The sequence below is a fragment of the Tachysurus vachellii genome, chromosome 15 (genome assembly GCF_030014155.1).
Source record: "Tachysurus vachellii isolate PV-2020 chromosome 15, HZAU_Pvac_v1, whole genome shotgun sequence".
NCBI lineage: Eukaryota > Metazoa > Chordata > Actinopteri > Siluriformes > Bagridae > Tachysurus > Tachysurus vachellii.
The window spans coordinates 12,121,133-12,127,382 of NC_083474.1; positions in this window are offsets into that span (position 1 = coordinate 12,121,133).

The window sequence follows — 6,250 nt, forward strand, 5'->3', positions numbered from 1 at the left end:
AACTGAAATAGTCTAAATAACTTGATTAATGTTCATTTTCTTTCTATACAATTGAAACCCGAAGGATCTGTTTTAAATGGCTGTTTAACACCTTTTAGATGTATTGTAAATGCAACAGTATAATATTTTAGACTGTTTTCCAAAGTGATTTTACATTTCCTATGGACACCATTCAATTTGATATCTGTACACAATCTGTACTCTGTAGCATCCTAATATCATCCTTCATTCAGACCTCATATCTTCTCTAAAGACCCTTTGTAACAAAGCAATAATATTTTGCATACAAGTGCAAGGAAAATAGCAGCTATTCGTAGAATGCACTTAAGAAATCCAGCTAAGGCTGTTGTTAGTAAGATCTATATAGATGTTGTATCATGATTAGATTTATGAGTAATAGGAGCAGCACGGGAGAAAAGCAAAGGCACCCAAGAGGAAATCTACAGCCAGTGCATCACATCAGAGCTTTATGAGTTTTATGACCACTTGGTAAGCTAAAGTCATAATGAACATATGCTCAAGCAAGTGAACAACACTTTATTGAAGATGCACTATAGGACAACAAAAGGAAGATCCTAAATCTAATGAAAATATTAGAATTTTCTTAGTAATCAAGAGAAACATGCATTGCATATGCATTGTAAGGTCATAGTTATATATGGTTATATACCTAGTTAAAGAATAAGAAAATATACGAATATATACAAAATACAGCATTTAGAATTAGAAAAATCTGCACATTTCTTAGATGTCTCTCAGCATCTTATCCTATAACAATCCAATAAAATATCTGGTTGACTGAAATAGTATGTTATTTGAAAGGAAAATAGAAAAAAAGATTCTTTCTTAACACTGTGATTAATGATGGCCAGGTGCATTTGTGAGTCAAGAGATGCTTACCATACGCTAAGCCTTGTAGCTGATGTTGAAGACAGGGAAGAGGACAGTGACAGGTGTTTGTCTTTGTTCAAGACTCCTCACTGATAGTTTACACTCAAGCTGCCAGTGTAGCTAACTACAAAGGTATTTAGACCAAAGATATTTAAAGTAGACCATAACTGCACAGAAGAGGTAGAAAATCTGTTGCATATATTTGAACTCTTAAACTGATCAGATTTTTAATAGTTAAATAGTCATTAACAGCAGACCTTGTATAATAGGACAACAGCACATGTAGAAATAAGACACATATGCACTGTTGGTTTATGTCACACATACATTATGCCATTTTAGCAAAATTCCATTCCAAACATAATAATCTGGAATATATGTAATGTTATATTATATTACTGTTATATACACAGTAATGCTAAACCCAATATAACAAAGAAATGTAAACCCAAGCAAACGTCTGCAGTTTGAGCAATGCATTGTATTTAAACAAAAATAAGTTATGTATCTCCTCACTGCAGACACAGCTTAAGTAATAATGATGCAAATAATGGACTCAGAAATGTGCAAAATTTCTTGACTGAATAAGACAGATGGGTTTTGAAGGAGAGTTGTGGAAGCAATGTCGTTTTCCGTCCCTGTTTTATTGATGTTTTATTATACATTTTAATTATGTAGCTTGAGTGGGATGTGATTATTCGGTGTACTGTATGTCCCAGTTGAAACATTCTCACTGGGGATTTTTCTCATTTTAAAAAACACTTGTTCGGAAATGTGATTGTACCTGAAATGCATTATGTAACATGAAATTAATCATTCTTTATCATCTCTAAAGACAGATCATGAAACAGTAATTTAGGTCTAAATGACTATGTCTGGAGCAACTCTGGTACTAAACCTGATTGCTTTGGATTTTATAAGCTTAATGATGACAAATCTTTGCAAATCCACTTGAATACCAAGAACCACTTGTACTCTATGTTGTAATTGCTTTGTTAACTTCATTCAGTTGTCTTAAGGATTTCCTTGAAGAGAACAAAAAAAAGGGTATGTTCCTTTGGTCCAATATGGATGAATATAAGAGCTTATCAGTTAACCTCATATTTGTTTAGCAGGTAACGATGGCCCTCTATTAGTGTAAACATTACCTGCAGGAAGAAAAGTCTGAATGCCTGGCATATATATCAAATAAACGCATATAAATGATTATAACATGAATGGAGGCACCAGGATGACTATTATTTTGTATGCTAAGATAGCATGGCTGATGTGCCCAGTACTTAATATCTCCTTTATGTCACCCGCATGAGAAATTCAATGACACTTGTGGGGGAAGTCATCAAATAACAAGGTTTGTTTACAAGGATTCATTAAGGTGGGATTAATGTGAAGCAGATCAGGGATTAGGGCTTATAATCACCCCTATATAATAGTGAATTTGAACCAATAAACACTTTAAATTCTGTGTTTATTCAGGCATTTAATGGGCAGTCTGTGTGTGTTGTTTCAGCCAGGGTGCTGTGTAAAATAGCTGTCAAATCGTGACCTGTTTTACACTGATTTTTTTAAAATATGTTTTAAACCACATTTTTAAATCCAATGGTATTTGTACAGACTTCACTCTATTTCTAACACAGATGAATTTGACATACTGTAAATCACTTATGTGGCATCTATAACTATATTTTCTCATGTGATTCGTATTACATGAAAACCTAACCTAACTCTAACCCTAACCCTAGTTTAATCAGAATCAAGTCAGGCATTTCTTATGTGACATCTACTTTACTTCTGTCTTTTGTCCAAATGCAGCCTTTCGGGTTATTTTAAACTTGAATAGCACACTAGATATTAATCTATATTTATCTCATTCCAGCATCTACACACTACATTGGTTCATAACAATGATATTGTTTTGATTTTCAAATATAAAGCAACATTATTATTTTTTATGTGAATGAACCCATACTGGGAATCCTTCATATAAGGCCACTGCTATGGTATCTCTCAAACAGAAACATTCTGACATAATCACTTTATTCTCATGAGAGATGAATGCTAAAATGTGGAGAGGTGTAAAAATCAGCAATAAAGTGAACACACACACCATTCAGCTGATACTGTCTATAGTATACTAATTACAGCAGGGTGCCTGTCTGTGTGTGTATATATACAGTATAGCATGAAGCAACCTTTGCTATATGTTTTGTCGATATTGTTATTTATTTAATGCTGAATTAATTCTGAATGCTGAATTATCTTATCTCTTATATCTTATCCTTATCACTTTCTCTTAAATATACAGTTAGTATACAATAAGGTCCATTGTCTTTTTTTGCTCTGAAGCCATTTGTGTTTGAGATAAAAAGATAAATGTGAAACAATAGATCAGAATTCAGCTTTAATGTTTTGAAATTTACATCTGGATGCATTAAACAACATAGAACGTTGCACCTTTTGGGTCAGACTATCCAATTTTAAGATTTTTTAAATTATTAAAACAGAGAATATTAAAGTTTATAACACTTAATATTTGCCTGTATTTCCCTTTCATCACCAAACACTACATTTTCTTTTTGATTCATATTTTCTGGGCTTGTACTGCAGCATCTTTCAGGTGTTAGTTCTTTTGAGGATATATCCGTTTAGTCTTCTCCTCAGGAGGTGATGTGCATACTCAGTTTGATTAAGGTATAGTAATTAACCTGACCAGTCTAAAACTTTCCAATTTATTGCCTTATGAAGTCGTTTGTTGTGTTGGTAGTGCATTTTGGGTGTTTTGTTTATCCATATGATGTTCCTCACTTTTAGTTTGGATTCATTTTTTGTAAATTGGCAGACAGATTTGATTCATACTGCTGCTACCATCATGAGTTACGATGAAGATGAGTGAGCCTGTTCCAGAAGCAGCCTTGCAATCTCAAGCCATGACACCTCCATTGTCAAAAGACAAGACATTGTCAAAAGACATTTGGATCATAAGTAGATAATTTCTCTCTCCACACTTTAGCCTTTCCATTGCTTTGGAAAAGGTTCATCTTAATTACAGAAGATTGCCTTTGCCTTCATTTTGGTTTATTCTTTTTAACAACAAAAAACCTAGGGGTCTCATCTTAAACAATAACCTTATTTATTGTTTAAACAATAAATTTAAACCTGAGAAACAAGTAATATCTGTCAGTCACAAGTTACAATATGCTCCTATATTTTTGACAACTTGAACAAATATGTGGTTTGTAAAAAGGTGCCATGCTGAATTCTCTCATACTCTCATCATTTAATCATTTAAAACCCAAATTGTATAGTGTATAGTGAAAACAATATTAGAAAATGATATATATATATATATATATATATATATATATATATATATATATATATATATATATATATCATATTTTATGTATTTTATGAATTTATATTTTATGTAACTGTAATTAATGCAGTTATTTATGTGTTGATTTGTTGTAACATTGTTGTAATGTCTGTCTCCTTAGTGGATAAAGGAAACCCACAGATTTTTGACTCTCTTTTTCTAGTCATCAGACATTTATTATACTATGTAAAGGGTTAGAGTAACCATATTCTTAAAGGAATATTCGACATTGTAAACAAAATGAAATTAAAGCTTGACACTTGAGTCATTTGATGGTTCATTGTGAGAGCTTTAATAAGTAATCAAAACTTGAAGAGGAAGTGAAAATCAGCACATAAAGACAAACACATTCATCTTTCTTCTTTTGTCTTTCTTTCTTCAACCCTCCCTTTTTAAGCAGCTTGAGTCAGCTTATGAAAGTTGCATAAGATTAATAGTGCATGTGCCTACAATGTGGCCATAAATATACCATCAATCTATTAGTCATATCAGTCCACCCCACCATAAAAATCTGTGCACATAATGTGCATATCAGTTTGATAATACAAGCTTTCAAATTATACACAAAGTTAGGACAGCTTTTTCATTCATTCATTCATTCATTCATTCATGCATTCATTCATTCATTCATTCATTCATTCATTCATTCATTTATTCGTTCTTGTTTCATACATGATTTTATGATATTTGAAAGTGCTTTAGATCGCAAAGATTTTATTACACGTTATTTTTATTATTTTTCTCCGAATAACATACCGATACTCTGCTGTTTATGTATGCATATTATCAATTACTGTAAACTTCATCACTCTTGTAAATGTATAAGAAAAATGTAATTTGTTCATTATGTTGTATTAATTAAAAACAACTAGTGAGTAGACAGTTTAGTCATGCACCAGTGAACTTTGCTTGCTGGAATGCAGGGAATTAAATGTGATTATGGCTTTACCACCTACTGCTAATGTAATGCACTAAAGGCTTGCTGTGAATGTGATATCTAAACTTCATTCAGAGGTTACAGGGGAGAAGATGTGTTCGGACATCATTTAGAAATGTTGCAGTTTGTTTATTTGTTTGTTTGTTTGTTTGTTTAACTACAGAGTTATGTTAGAGTCAGTTATGTATACTCCTTGGAAAATGACCCTAACACCTACATGCATCTGCATATAATTGATATTTTAATCAGTGTCATATGATCACTTTCCTTTATTGTACAAAATGCTATAGAAAATGCCAACTCAGTTGTCATAGAGGTGTATGTACTTATGTGTGGCTTATATGGGAGTATTATTGGTTTGGGACCATTGCTCAAACAGGACAACACTGCCCCCTAGTGTTAATTTGAGGGTTAAGCAAATCCTTCACAATCATAGACATTTCCAATATTTTGCTCTGACGCACCCCATAATTAACGGATTTTCACACACTTATGTCAAATATCAACAAAAAGAGTACAGAAATGTACAGTAGACCAACATAATTCAGATTTGTAATGCTGTAAACAACTACACAGGATAACTGAATAGGGCTTGTATATCTTTGTATATTATATCATAGTATAATCTCTAGTGTCCAGAGATTAGCAATATTTTTGTAGCTGGCAAATTATTTCTTTCACTGCTCAGGAAAACAAGGGGTTATAAATTACTGTGATTTATTTGACAGAATGCAAGATTTATGCACGTGATAAAATTATACACATGGATATAGATCTATAACTGCATTATCTACCGGCAGAAATATGCATCTTCAGGGTCAGATAGCTAAATTATCATGGACATGATTGCATTTATCTCATTTATCTATTTGGGTCTATTTTTTTTAAGTAAATACTAATATTATTAGCTGGGGACGATAACAGGAAGCGCGTGCCTGCGCTTCTTCCGCACACACGTCCAGGCGGTGCGGCAGTTGCCATGGTTACGGGGAGCAGGTAGTCGCGAGCGTTACCAGGGAAGGTGTTGAAGGTTCACGCTGAAAGTG